Raw genomic sequence first — 14675 nt, 5'->3', positions numbered from 1 at the left:
ATCCCTGAATTCTTCTGCTAACTTTTACCTTAGTAACTGAATGCCGCACAGCTGCTGCTCCATACCGGGGTGACCATGTGGCCAGCTAGGAATCAAAAGCTCCTCATTCTCCACATCATATTATTTTTCCTTCATTTTGAAACAACCTTTAAATAACCTCTAAACTAGGCAAAATTATTTTTCCTTTAAGCCAAAACCATACATCTGTGTTCCTTTATAACCTTCTTTACCAAAGCGCATCTTTCTTTATACATTCTGTATATAGAATTATATCTAGTAGTTTTAATTACATGTATTAACTACTGTTTTAACTCTTAGTAACCCCAATTTCCAGTGAATAACCTATGACTATTTAATATAATATGACTTTAAGATTTTAAGTTACTGAAAAACATTTGGAAACTAGTTTCATTTACCAAAGATTACTAAAGTCACAGCAGCTAAAAGCCATTTCTATTTTTTTCTGAGTTCTTTCATATATTTTGGCAGTGAAATATCACATGCATATGACACATCTTATTTTCAATTTAGTTTCTTTTTTCTTTTTTTGTTTTGTTTTGTTTTCTGAGATAAGGTCTTTCTCTGTCACCCAGGCTGGAGTGCAGTGGTGTGATCATAGCTCACTATAGCCTTGAACTTAGTTAAGTGATCCTCCCACCCCAGCCTCCTGAATAGCTGGCACTACAGGCACGCACCACTAAGCCCAGTTAATTTTTAAATTTTGTGTAGAGATGTGGTCTCATTTTGTTCCTCAGGGTGGTCTTGAATTCTTGACTTCTAGCAATCTTCCTGCCTTGGCCTCCCAAATTGCTGGGATTACAGGCGTGAGCCACTGCATCTGGCCAGTTTGTTTCTTAATTCAATTACTGACTTTAGAGTGGAGCCCTTTAAGGAAAAGGGCTAAAAAAGCATGCAGTTTTTTAGGGCCTAATATTTATTGGAAGGCAGAACACTCACATCCCCGCAAAAGCCAAAGAAATCAGATAACAATACTAAAGAGAGAAGAGTTTTAGACCTGGAAAGAATGTCTGCTATGCAACTCTTGGGGTTCCATTAAGAAAAACAGAGGCTCCTCCCAAAAAGGAGTCTGTGGTGTGTTTTCTGTTTTCTCCCAAGGGAGTCTAGGCTGTCAGAAATTCTTTTTTTTAGGTCTTTTATGTGGCATTGAGAGTGGCAAGAAAAAAGAGGGACAGGCAGAAGCAAATGGAGAAACAGAATTCAGTTGACGGAGTTTAACAGAGAAAAAACAGAGGCCTTATAACAACACATGTGTATACCTATATACCCCAAATACTAGTTTTCACTAAGTTATACATATATACCCCAAATACCAGTTTTCACTAAGTTGACTTTTGACTATAGAGCTCTTAAAAAAAAATCTTTTTTTTTTTTTGAGCCGGAATCTCACTCTGTCGCCCAGGCTGGAGTGCAATGGCGTGATCTCGGCTCACTGCAAGCTCCCCCTCCTGGGTTCACGCCATTCTCCTGCCTCAGCCTCCCGAGTAGTTGGGACTACAGGCGCCTGCCGCCACGCCCCACTAATTTTTTGTATTTTTAGTAGAGACGGGGTTTCACCGTGTCAGCCAGGGTGATCTCGATCTCCTGACCTCGTGATCTGCCCGCCTCGGCCTCCCAAAGTGCTGGGATTACAGGCATCAGCCACGGCACCCGGCCAAAAAAAATCTTTTTCCTAGTTGTAATTCCTACTCAAGCCATTTTACTTTTGCTTCTGATGCTAGCAGGGCTCTCATTGTCAAAAGAGCACCTCACAGAAGCAGCCATCCACTGCAGCAGCTGCCCTTCCTTAGTGCATGTGATGGACAGCTTTCCGCTGACAGTCGCTCTAAACGTGCCTATGTTTTTGACGTGTCCCGTACTCATGCGTAAGTGTCTGAAAGGTGAGTCACACCATTCCAGGAAGTGACAGCCACCTAGGACCTCCCCCATGGATGCTTCATTCCCTTTGCTCATTTCTTGGTCTTTCAGCTCCTGATCTGGCTCCCCACATGTTTCGTGGTAGCCAGGTCTATGCAAACCTACCCCCAAGTCCATGGCAGCTGACAGGCTAAAGAAAGAGGATGACAAATCTAGTTTCTTAGAAAGAAACATTTAATAGAGACTCACGAACGGAAGCCATGTCTGTGTCCTGGATGGTGGCTAGACAAGATGGCGGATCCCCACGGCAAAAGTTTCTCTAAGTTTCAAAAGGTCAAGGCCTAGATCAGCACTAGTAAAAGCAGCAGGAACAACTTTAGTGAAATCACTAAGACAGAATTCGCACAAGGAACTCAATGTCTGTACAAGTGAGTAACCTCTAAAATAGCAGTCCATAAGGGTAGGGTTGGGGGTGGTGGTCAGAGGTTCTCTTTGAGATTCTGAATGCTTTATGGATGCTTCATCCAGGAAAAGGCATAATCAAATTTTGCATATGATTTTGGGGCTTGTTAGACTCCTCTGGTAGTCCATCCATGGTATGAAACTTGGCTACCCTTTGATTTGTCACTCAGCCCTCCATTTACTCAGCTCCACTCACACTTAGATGATTATATATTATACATTATATTGTATTCCTTGATTTCAGTAGAATATTATCTAGCAGACATACTAATATTTTGGTTATTTACTATATATGAAAGACACAACTTCTTTCTTTTCTTTTCTTTTTTTTTTTTTTTTTTTTTTGAGGCAGAGTTTTGCTCTTGTTGCCCAGGCTGGAGTGCAGGGGCATGATCTCAGCTCACTACAACCTATGCCTCCTGGGTTCAAGTGATTCTCCTGCCTCAGCCTCCCAAGTAGCTGGGATTACAGGCTCCCACCACCATGCCTGGCTAATTTTAAAACTATTTTTAGTAGAGACGGGGTTTCACAATATTGGCCAGGCTAGTCTCGAACTCCTGACCTCTGGTGGTCCACCCGCCTTGGCCTCCCAAAGTGCTGGGATTACAGGTGTGAGCCACTGCGCCCAGCTGACACAACTTCTTTCTAAATAATCTTTATGCAACTTATAAGTTATAATCCTTATTATCCTGACTTATAAGTATGACCCAATCTTTGAATTTAGTTTCTTTGTTTACTCGTCAAATAATCTCTCATTTTTAATCGTAAGAAATTAGTTCTGTAACATAAGTGAGCCTGAAAGAAAGAGAACAGGCTCCGATAATGGAGTAGTTTTTATCAGACTTATCTTCCCAGTAGTCCCACACTGTCCCACTCACACACAGTCACGCTCAGTGCCTTCCCAGGGGCAGCCCATAGCAGAATAGGATGCACACTACTCTGGGATGGAAGGAAAGGCAAGACTTCAAGGACTGGGCTGCCTAGCCAAACCTCTTTGGTGTGTTGCATGAAATTTTTGAAGTTTTTATGGATATTGGAGGCAGGAAGTGATATAATAAGAAGCTCAATTAACTAAATGACTTTTTTATCAAAACTTCATCTCACCCTAAATGGGCTTTCAGTCATCTCCCTAGTCTCACAAGTGAGCACTGAGGGATCCTTGCCCTGGAATTAGTCAGTTCTCTATGAATAGGCATTTAAGAACATTTCTCTCTGTAGCTAGAATGTCAGGTCGGCTACCTGGGCATTTACTTGGTTTCTGTCCTGATAGAGCCCAAGTGCTTATGTGATAACCTAATTCTCTCACCTTGTCCTCCTGTTCTTATGATATTTAAAAAATCTTTTCCTTGACTTATTCTTCAATAATTGTGTCATTTTGGTTCCTGCCAGGTTAGCGGCTTCCTTGCTTTCGATTCTGACTTCATTGTGTCCCCTAATCCCTAAATGCCTACTTGATTTCAGCCCACTTCCTTGCTGACCTCCAGTGGCACTGGCGTGTGTACAGACACACTGAGTTCCATTTACATGTGCCTAGGACTGTGCACTCACTTAGCCTCACACTCATCCACACTCACATCCCCACTTTCCCACAATCACTCACACTCAGTGTCCTCCATTTACTCAGCCCCACTCACTCTTGCCCAACCATACACACTTGTTCCATTCACTCACACTCCTGGTCGTTCCTTTCACACTCACACTCCTTCACATTCATGACCAGCCACCCCACTGGCCTCCATTTAGTACTACTCTGTCTCACCCAGCCCTACCCATATGCACACCAGAGTCAGCTCACTCACAGTCGCACAGTCAGTCCCTCAAATGCAGTCACTCCCTCAGGAACTCCTTCCCTCTCACTCAGGTACAATGTCTCATTCATCCTCAGTGCCCTTCACACACTTCATATACACACTGGGTATGTGTCACACCCACTCACACAAACTTCAGGCACAGCCAGTCCTACCCACACTTATTCACGCTTATTTCACTCATGCCCAGCCCCACCCACTCACACCTAGTCACACTCACATGTGGTCCCAAACAGTTCCAGTATACCTAGACTCACACAGTCCTACTCATACCTAGTCACACTCAGTCACGCTCACACATGGTCCCACACAGTTCCAATACACCTAGCCTCACACAGTCCTACGCATACCTAGTCACACTCAGTCACACGCATACATGGTCCCACCCACTCACACTCACACCTAGTCACACTCACATATGGTCCCACACCGTTCCAATACACCTGGTTTCACACAGTCCTTCTGACACCTAGTCACACTCAGTCACACTCACACATGGTCCCACACAATCACACTCACACTAGTCATACTCTATTCTACTACCTCTCAGAGAATTCCACTCTATTCTACTCTCTCGGTGTCATTTGTCCCCTCAGGAGGATGCAGCATTCAAGGTTCTATCTTGGAAGCAGAGACTGTGCCCTCACCAGATGCTGAACCTGCTGAGCACCCTGATCTTCCACTTCACCTTCATCAGAACTGTGAGAATTAACTTTCTATTATTTATAAATTACTCAGTCTAAGATATTGTGTTATAGCAGCAGGATCAGATTGAGACAAGGAATTTATACCAATTTAGACTATGCATGAATCCACAAGAATCCGAGTGGCACAAGAATCTAGCACCAAAATGGCAGCTCAGGGAAAGCTGATTCAGTTTAACGTTCAAAAGAAGAGGCAAAACTAATTCTAGAAACTTGTTCCCTTGAGATGCTCGGAGACGTGCCCTGGTTTAGAAAGAAAATACAGAATGGAAGCTTTGCTCTAAAAGACAGGTTCTTGCATTAGAAAAAGGGTTACTTCGGACTCACTGGCTCTAAATAAATTAGTCAGGAGAAAACTAATGAATGTTACCATGGAATTATCCATAGGACTTAACCTTCTCAAAATAGTTGTGAGTGGGATGAAAGAGCAACAATGAGTTAACCAGAGAGACGGGAAGATGTTAATTAGAAAAAAAAAATATCGTATAGAAACAAATGTTGGTACAAGCATACAAGTAAAATTTTCAACTGTGTCATTAATACTTTCATTGTATAATTAATTTCTAGGGTGCTAAGAATTCTGAATTTATTGAGGAAATAAATGTTTGATTGCAACAAAAGAAAACTTGTCTGGCTTTGGGAAGGAAGAGGCTTAGGAAAAAAATTAAAGGCGTCTTTACTAGAAGTTCAAGGTGAAAACACTGCATTTTTTCTAGTACTTCACTACGTAATCTAAAGAAGTCTGGAAAGGAGCCAATGCATTAAAAATATAGCTAGAGGAAACCGTTCAGGGAGAAGACTTGTGGCAGTAGCAGTCTGTGCAAACATTCTCTTTCTCTTTCTGTCTTTCCAAGCAAAAATTAAACCTTGATTATCCCTTTATAAAAATAGGGTACTCATTTCCCAGTGAAATGTGGGAACTGCTTCTCTTTAGCAGCATAGTACCCAATTATTCTTACAGAAAATAATTTTATGTAATTTAAAAAATATACTGTCTTCTTGGTATGATTGTTCTTTTTGTGTGTACAGATAACCCCATTTAAAGAAATATTTAAAACTCTATCTTGGATTTCTTGAAGGTTTCTGGTTTGATTAGGCCATCTGAGTAGATAAATAACGAAATGATGCTAATGTGTTGACACAAGAAACAATGTTCAAAGGTAGACACCACCCAGATGACATTTCTCATTGCTACACATATGTATATACATGTGTATGTGTGTGCATATTTACATACCTTTGGGAAGATACAGGTGTAGCCAGAATGCTCTCACATGGTCGTCATTATCAAAATTCTCCCAATATATCCATCTCTTCACTTTTCGAGGTCATGGTCGGATTGAATTCCATGATTTCATGGTTCTATCGTATCTGTGTGGGAACCATGTGACTAGTTTTAAGTAAATATTATGAGCAAAGGTGACTTTGCTTACTCTCTGGTTAATTGCAAGTCTCTCTGGGGCACCCTTTAACTCTGTGATGTTTGAATGGTGACTGCTTTATGAACCTGAGTCTCTGAATAAGTAAAAGGAGCAGAATCCCCTGTTAACCTGTTATGGACATGAGTAAGAAAGAAATCTTTCTTGTTTGAGTCATCAAAACTATGGGATTGTTTGTTATTGCAGCATACCGTAGCCCTATTCAGACTTCTATAATCTGATAGTAAGGGCAGATTTGGGGACAATTTACCAAAATCAGAATTATAATTCTGGTGACTCAGTTTGGGAAAAGAAATTCCATTTGACATCCAGAGATTCCATCTCCAGAAATCAAGAGCAATTGCTTCGATTTTTACAGATTCCTATTTGTTTTTGGACTAGACTCCAAAGAATTTGTTGTACTGTATAATTTTTAAGAAACTTAGGCTGAATAAATCACCTGAAAAATTCATTTTTGCCTGTAGAGTTGCTCATGGACTACGTTGAATAGTAGAAACCAGTTCTTACCACGTTGGTTATGCCACAGGCAATGCCAGTTTTTCTTAGCAAAGTTGAACTAACTATAACTTTGATTTATAATATATGTTAATATGATGCAAAAATGATAGTTCTTTTGTTTGGGTCTTTCACTGAACACATTTTATTGATTGCAGAGTTGTACAGCCAAAGATATTATAGAGAGGGTTGTGGGATGCCTAAAAATGCTGAGTTTGTTGGCAGAATCGAGATGACTCCTAATTTCTAACAGTGTCATTTTTCTGAGGCAGGAGCCAAATGTTACATTGTTTTAGCCAAGCTTCTTGAAATATTAGTCTATAATTTCTTTCCTTGCTTTCTGACACTCTTACTTACAGTCATCAAGTTTTACTCACCATCTCGACACCAAACATCCACTGGAAAAGGTCTCTAATTTACTCCAGAGCAACAAGATCTTTGGGTACATTTCGGACTTCCTATTTTGATCTCCTGGAAGCTTTAGAAACTGACACATAATTGTTTATGTCAACTTTATTGGATCGCAGGGTCCCCATATATTTGGATAAACATTATTTCTTGTGTGAAACAACAGAGTGAGGTTGTTTCTGGATGAGATTAGTGTTTGAATTGGGAGACTGGGTGAAGCACATTGCCCTTCCCAGTGTGGCTGTGCATCTTACCATCTGTGGAGGGCCTGGACAGAATGAAAGGGTGGAGAAAGGGAGAATTCGCTCTCTCTGCTTGAGCTGGGAAATTAATCTCATCCTGCTGAAAGCAGGGGTTTAACGTTTAGACATTAGACTGGGGTTTCCACCATCTGGACTCCTGGTTCTTGGGCCTTTAAACTTGGACTGGAATTATACACTGGGGTTTCCTAGGTTTCTAGCTTGCAGATGGAATATTATGGGACTTCTCAGCCTCCATAATTATGTGAGCCAATTCCTGTAATAAATCTCTTTATACAGATAGATATAGATGTGTATCTGTATATATGTCTATCATCTATCTGTCTGATCATCTATCTCCTATTTGTTCTGTTTCTCTAGAGAACCCTGACTGATATACTAACCAATCATTGCCTTCTTGAAACTCTTTCCTACCATTGTTCCTTGACAGAAGTCTGGCTTGGAGGTTCTGTTTCTTCACTGGAATCTTCTACTCCATATCCTTAGGCTCCTTTTCCTCTCCTTACCATTTAAATATTGGTTAGTATTATTTTCTTTTCATTCCACTACCTGAATGCTGATGATTTACAAATCTTTTTCTCCATCATAAAGCTTAGTCATGGGTACAAGAAGTACATTAAAGATATGCACCTCCTGCTACTTTGATTAGGATGTTCTATGGGGCTTCTATATTCAACCCATCCAACAGAATTCATGATCTTCCCCTCCCTAAACATCTCCACTCAAAGTCTGTTCTTTCTTTTATATTTCCATTCTTGAGAAATGAAACCTCCATCTGCTGAGCTATTAAGCCAGAAACATGAGAGTAATTATAGAACCTTCATATATAAGTGTTTAAATACTATTGTTTCAACTGCCTAAATATCTCTTGAATTTATCTCTCCCCCAATATCCTCATTAAAGCTTCCATATTTCTCTGTCTTTTTCCCCATGAATTAGTAGAGATGCTCCCTGACCAGTTCACTTTCCTCCTGTCTTAGCTTCCCAGTTTACCTTCCACAGGGCAGTCAGAATGATCTTTCCAAAGACAAATCAGAATATTTCCCTTCCTTAAGGAAAAACCCATCAATGTTTCTGCATTGATTTAGGATTATACTCCAACTCCTTTATGTGGTGCACAATGCTCCTGAGGGCCTAGAACTTTACTGGTTTTAGCCCTGAAATTCTCACCATCACAGACAAAGCCTCATTCCCTGGGCAAACTGCAGTGGTTTATCGTCCCAGCTCAAAATATCTTTTTCGTTCTGGTCTTCTTGACTTGTCTTCAAGGTTCTGCTTAAGTTGATTTTTTCTAAAATCATATCCCAACCAATTTTTTCTCTAGCCTGAAATGTGTATACAGTGCTTGTATGTCCTCTAAGAAAAGGGATTATCATATTCTACTTTAATCTGGTCTTGCTATACTTTGTGCTTTTTAAAGAGAGATGCTCTATTGTTTTCATCTCTACATCTCAAACACATCTAGCACAGTGATTAGCACATAGCCATTGATAAATATTTGTTGTATGATATTAGAAAAACTCAGGGCATCCATCTTCATGCTGTATGCAATAAGTAACATAACTCTTTGCTGATTAACTTAGTATTTTCACATTTTTATTGCTTTCACTTTGAAATACAATCTTTTATTTTTCCTCTTCTGTTTTACTACCATTATTTAACTCAAAAATAGTGGTTATTTTTCTTGTTCTCTTAGTAGATCCCCCGTAATATGTTTAAACTTATTTGAACATTTCCTGCTTCTTCCATCCTAAAAGATTTAGACATGTTTGGAATAATTAAGAATATTTGCAAAAAGGATTTCTTACAACACTTAGTGAGGACCAAAAATGTACCAGGTTCTGTGAAACCTCAGTGTAAACTGAGGAATTTTGACTTCTGCCCTACAAAAATTTACAATCCAGGCAGTAAAGCTGAACAGTCTAGCCTGAAAATCTATTTTAAAACTGTTTTCCCCCAGTCCGAAGATATAACCTTGAAGCTTACTGCAAACCCCCCTTTTTTTTTCTTCTCCTTAGTCTTAAAATATGGCCTTGGAGTGTACTTTCTTTGAAACACCATGTCCCTCCCTTTCCTGCCATACACTCCCTCACCTCGTGCACATTTATCTAACTGTATGCTTGTATCTAATTATGTGCTTACTTAGAAGTTCCAAGGGGCTAATCTTAAAACAGACAAAGCATAGAGACCCAGCTGCCAAATTCCAGAGATTACCTCAAGGCAGTTAGTCATCAACCCGGCCAGTGCTGAGATGACACCAGCCTGTGCTCCAGATGGCCCAAGGCTTGAGATAGCGCAAAACATTCAGACCTTGGACTCAGCATCCCTCCCTCATGCCTCCCATTCCAAGTTCCCTTTTGTAAGCCCCTCTTCCCAGCCTAAAGTTTGAAGTGGTTCCTAGAGGCAAAAGCCAGCTGCGTCCCCACTGTTAGCTTTGGAAAATAAAGTCACTTTCCTTTTCACTGCACTTCATTCTTGTTACTGCTTTTGCAAGTGGTGAGTAGCTGAGCATGAGCTTGGTTACAAGGCAAGCATATGCTCTTAAGAATTTCATTTTAAAAAGCCCAAAATTATGAATATATAATCTAATGACCTGGGAATCTCTTCCTGTAATATACAAAATGTCTTTTAGGGATAAATAGAGGTGGGATATTTAGTTTTTTCTTAGGTGCCAAACACAACCAAAAAAGGCATATTTGAAACAAAACTGAATATTTCCCTTTTCCTTTCATTGATTTGTTTTAAATTTTAGCTGTCCTGTTTTGAATTTTCAAGAGCTTCTTGTCTCTCATTATTCCTTTTAAATAGTATTCTGTTCTTTGTTACTGACGTAAACTCATTTCTCAGAGAATAGTAATGGCCAATTAAAAAAATGCTTTCTTATACCCTGCATTGCCTCTTTTTCCTTTGTATTCCTATTTTTTCTTTTTTCCCCTATTTCTACATTTTTTTCTGCTGGAAATTTCTCTAAAACACTTGCGGCAGTCATGTTTGAAGATTGAGGCAATAGAAAGTTGATTGGCAGCTGCAGGCCAGGGGAACTTATTTGCTGATAATTTACAGGGTAGTCCAGGGGAACTCAGCTCTTTCATTAGAAGCCTTCAAATTTGGAGTGTCTTTTCTTTGGGACTATTTGATTTATTCTAGGGAGGCATCCTCTCATATACTATCTTGGGATGGGGCTTTAAGCCCAGCTCTAGCATTCTATAAGCAGGGAGGAGGAAGGAGGCTGAGGCTGGATCTACTATTCACTGTGAAACTGCTTATTCAGTCCTATTGTCAGCTCCATGTTCCTACCTTCCTACCTTCTACTTAGGCCTGGTGCCCTAAATCTGAAGCCTTCAGATTCTGTCCTTTAAGGAAGCAGTAATGGTGGGGATGAGATGTGAGAGGGATAACCACCAAGCTGCCAAGGATGCAAGGATGGTTGAGAGTGGCCTATAGATTTTTTTTTTTTTTTTTGACAGTCTTGCTCTGTCACCCAGGCTGGAATGCAGTAGCATGATCTTGGCTCACTGCAACCTCTGCCTCCCACGCTGAAGCAATTCTCATGCCTCAGCTTCCCAAGTGGCTGGGAGTACAGGTGCACCCCACTACCTTTGACTAATTTTTGTATTTTTTGTAGAGACGGGATTTTGCCATGTTGGCCAGTCTTGTCTCAAACTCCTGGCTTCAAGTGATCCACCAGCCTTAGCCTCCCAAAGTGCTGGCATCAGGTGTGGGCCATGGTGCCCAGCCTGATCTAATATTTTCACATAAAGAATTTTAATTAATGCCTCTGGTTATAATCATATACATCTTACTCCTATTTGAACTATTTTGATAGGAGTAAATATTTTGATAGTTCAAATCCAGAGTCTTTCAAGGAGTCCTCTTTGTAGAACACTCTGTTCATACTTCTTTCATATATTAAGTCTGTTACTAATCCTATATCTGTTTTCTATCTTTTAAAAAATTATTGAAGTCTTTCAATTTCAGTAGTCTTATATTATTTTCTTCTCCTTGGAACTTGTACCTTTTATATTTTAGTTCTCATATTGTTATTTGGGGAAAATTTCAGGACAGAGAAGAAATAGATGTACATATTCAATCTACTATTGTTCCAAATAAATTTATTATGCTTTTGTTTGCTAATTTTCCTTTGCCACATTCACTGGTTATGTGAAGAACATACTCTACTATTTATTCCTTCTAAAGCAATGACACTTTAAATTCGTCCTTTCCAGTCACTGTTTAAGTGCAATGAGTGTGTTGTTGGCAACATAAGGCAACACCTTTATAGAACACGGCCTATAGATGAATGAGAAACTAACCTTCTTTAGAAATTCTAGAAAAAATCAACTTGCAAATATATCTAATCACTAAAAGCATATTCTGTGCAGATAGTCTTTATTTACTAGTTATCAAAGGGTTATTTTCATGCAAAATAAAAATATACCAATAAAAGCCTTAAAACTTTGGAGAGCTGATTTTCTACTTCATGTTTTTTTTTTGAAATGTCAGACATGACTAAGGAGTGAGGTCTTTTTCTTTTCTTTCTGTATAGATATAAAACCCCCTTTCAATCTCCAGGTTTTGTTGATTTTGTTCCCTATTTTTTTTTTTTACTTTCTATTGCCTGCACTCTGGTAAAATCACCCTCACCACTCACTGGCTGTAATGAAAATGGCAAATACCTTCCCTGCAGCCTGTCTTCCCCTAGCCCAGCCTGTTCTTCACACTGCCATCATAATGATGTTTTAAAGACAATTATAATCATAATCCTAGAGCAGAGATTGTTAACCTGAAATCATCCATGGTTGATCAACTTTGTAAGTCTGTGAATCCCTTACATTATAGACAAAAAGTAGTGTTTATGATTATTTTATTTAGGGGAGAAGCCTAGGTATTTCATCATATCCTTGAAAGAGTCTGTGACACCTCCAACTGTTAAAAATCACTCCACAGAGAATCAAGTTGATGAATAATGATGAGAATAGCCGATGATCTCAACACACGTGACTACCAAAATCTCTACTATTTTTCTGGAAACATGATTACTAGAAATCTAAATGGCATCTGTGATTGATTGGTATTCTCTTCCCCCCACATAAGAGTGGCAGAAGAGTGACTGTTAGCCAAGTGTCTGTCAAAATGAACTACAAATATATTCATTAGAAAACAGGTTGTTAAAATGGATCAGGTATAAATATGTTTTGCATATCACAAAAGACACCTAAATTAAGGAAAGCTGTGAAAGAGCAGATAGCCATTTTTCAATTATATATGACCAATGTGGCATTTTTTGATATCTTAGTCAGTAATTTGAAGGTCTAGAAATGCTATACGTGCCTATGTAATTTGGGGTCACTGCTTTTGATACAGGCAGTGAGTCTAGAAATTTCTACCTCACTCAGAACAATCATGCTATGACTTTTTCCTACTTGTGCAATTACCAAGATTTCACACCATTTAACACGTTTATGTTTATGCACATGAATATTTACAGGGAAATAGACTTGGGCATTAAAAAAAAAAAGTCATTCAGCTTCCTTGACTTCGTCAGGTTGTTTGTGGCGGGGCTATTTCACACACAAGCTACAAATCCAAGGTATATGACACCTTTTTATATTATCAGGCAACATGGTGATAAAAAAATGAAATGGAGTTTGTGAATTTTATTACTCCAGATGACAATTTAATATGTGGATGATGGTGTGCAGCTCCCAAATGAGATTTGTTGCATCCTCAGAACTGCATAAAATGTCTAAAGAGAGGGGCAAGCTTCCATGCCATATATAGACAGACTCATTGGATCTCCCGAGGAAGTCAGATTGGAAACTTGTAAGTCCACAGTCATTCACAGATGATAAAGTGTGTGAAGTGGGGAGCAGGGAGAGGCCGTGCTTGCATGAAGAATTTTAATGACTTAACGTTTCTTCTCTTATTAATTTTAGCGTAGGGAGGGCAGTGGGATAAGGAAGTCATCAGTCTTGCATATGTCTTTTTCTGCTACAGATGGTACAATGGTTGATTTGGTACAAGGATCATACCAAATATGTATGCAGGAAGCCAAAAAATAGAATCAAATCAAACATGATTTTATAGTTGTTATTATTCCTAAAAATATCTGTGCTCCTGTAGGCATATGTCTTAGATAGGAGAATGCTATTGGAATTTCTGGTCTCTGCATTGAGGGGCTGTTGGTCTTTTGGAAAGATGTGCTTTTTGAATGGGACAAGCTTGCCCCAAGAGGCATTGCTAGGGCTGCTCCCAGGCCTACTTGTGATTCAAGGCTGTGCTTCTCCTCTGCACGTGAGACAGGTGAGTTATGTTACTTGCTAGGTAAGAAGGAGGGGAGGAGATAAGTTACCTGAAATCATCTGATGCATTATTATCCCCTTCAGTATGGACATAACGTCAGAAGAGGATCACTGAATCAGATAGGATAAAGCATTCTTTCGACCTCCCTGCTGGGGGCTTGTCTGTCCTGTTGTGCTGTACTTCTGTGCAGGTGGAAACAAGATGAACTCAAACCACTTGTCTGATTAAATGGGCCAACTGTTTCAGTCATTGCCCAAATAAATGGTGTTTCTGTGCCAACTTTCATGTGTATACTTTGGAGGAACTTGTTACTTCATATTCTAATCTCATCTTTTTCATGGGAGTCTTAGAAGTATTGGAAAGCTGTTTTGAAATCCTTTTTAAAACCTAAGATTGAGACTCACAATTTTTTTCCTTTATATAGGTATTCTCAGTTTAAATTGCTTTACATTTTTACTTTTTCATTTCACAAATAGAAGGTAATTTATTTTGTTCCTCTTTGAGGGTGCTAAAATAGGATCACTGATTAGAAACTGATAGCCACCCACTTGAGCCAGAATTCCTATCTTCTTATGAAACAGCGCTAAAACATTTGATGTAAAATTCCTCAGTATTTTTCAGATCAGACCCTCATTCATTTAAAAAATTTACCTACCTGTGAAAGATCAGAACCTGTACTTTCAGGCTACTGTTCCCTTATTAAATCAGTGAGCAAATGCCCTTAAAAGGGACATTCAATTGAAATTAAAAAAAAAAAACATTATTTGAGTGCCTGTTGTATGTCAAGCCCCTTGAAAAGCACTGGGGAGAAAAAAGCAAATATTATAGCATATAGGAAAGTAAGTAAAGATATTTAACAAACAACCCTAACACAATGTGATAAGTGCTGTGATAGGGAATTTGGCTCTGTGATTTCAGTGT

At 39.3% G+C, this 14675-nt stretch overlaps 1 protein-coding gene across 12 annotated transcripts in view; it reads left to right on the top strand.

Annotated features, from left to right (window-relative positions):
• The window catches only part of LOC129397422 (ATP synthase subunit a-like), a 903826-nt gene that overhangs the window by 105877 nt on the left and 783274 nt on the right, over positions 1 to 14675 (top strand). For 11 of the 12 annotated variants that reach the window (XR_010111618.1, XR_010111616.1, XR_008624792.1 and 8 more), the window contains exon 2: positions 4742 to 4846. The exons of the other annotated variant lie outside the window; for it this stretch is intronic. The gene's annotated coding sequence lies outside the window, so the exon portion shown is untranslated. The remainder of the gene's footprint in view (positions 1 to 4741; positions 4847 to 14675) is intronic. 12 annotated transcript variants of the gene reach the window in all.

This window comes from Pan paniscus, chromosome 2, assembly GCF_029289425.2.
Source record: "Pan paniscus chromosome 2, NHGRI_mPanPan1-v2.0_pri, whole genome shotgun sequence".
Classification (NCBI taxonomy): Eukaryota; Metazoa; Chordata; class Mammalia; order Primates; family Hominidae; genus Pan; species Pan paniscus.
The sequence above is the reverse complement of the archived record's forward strand: the minus strand, read 5'-3'. Positions and strand labels throughout refer to the sequence as shown.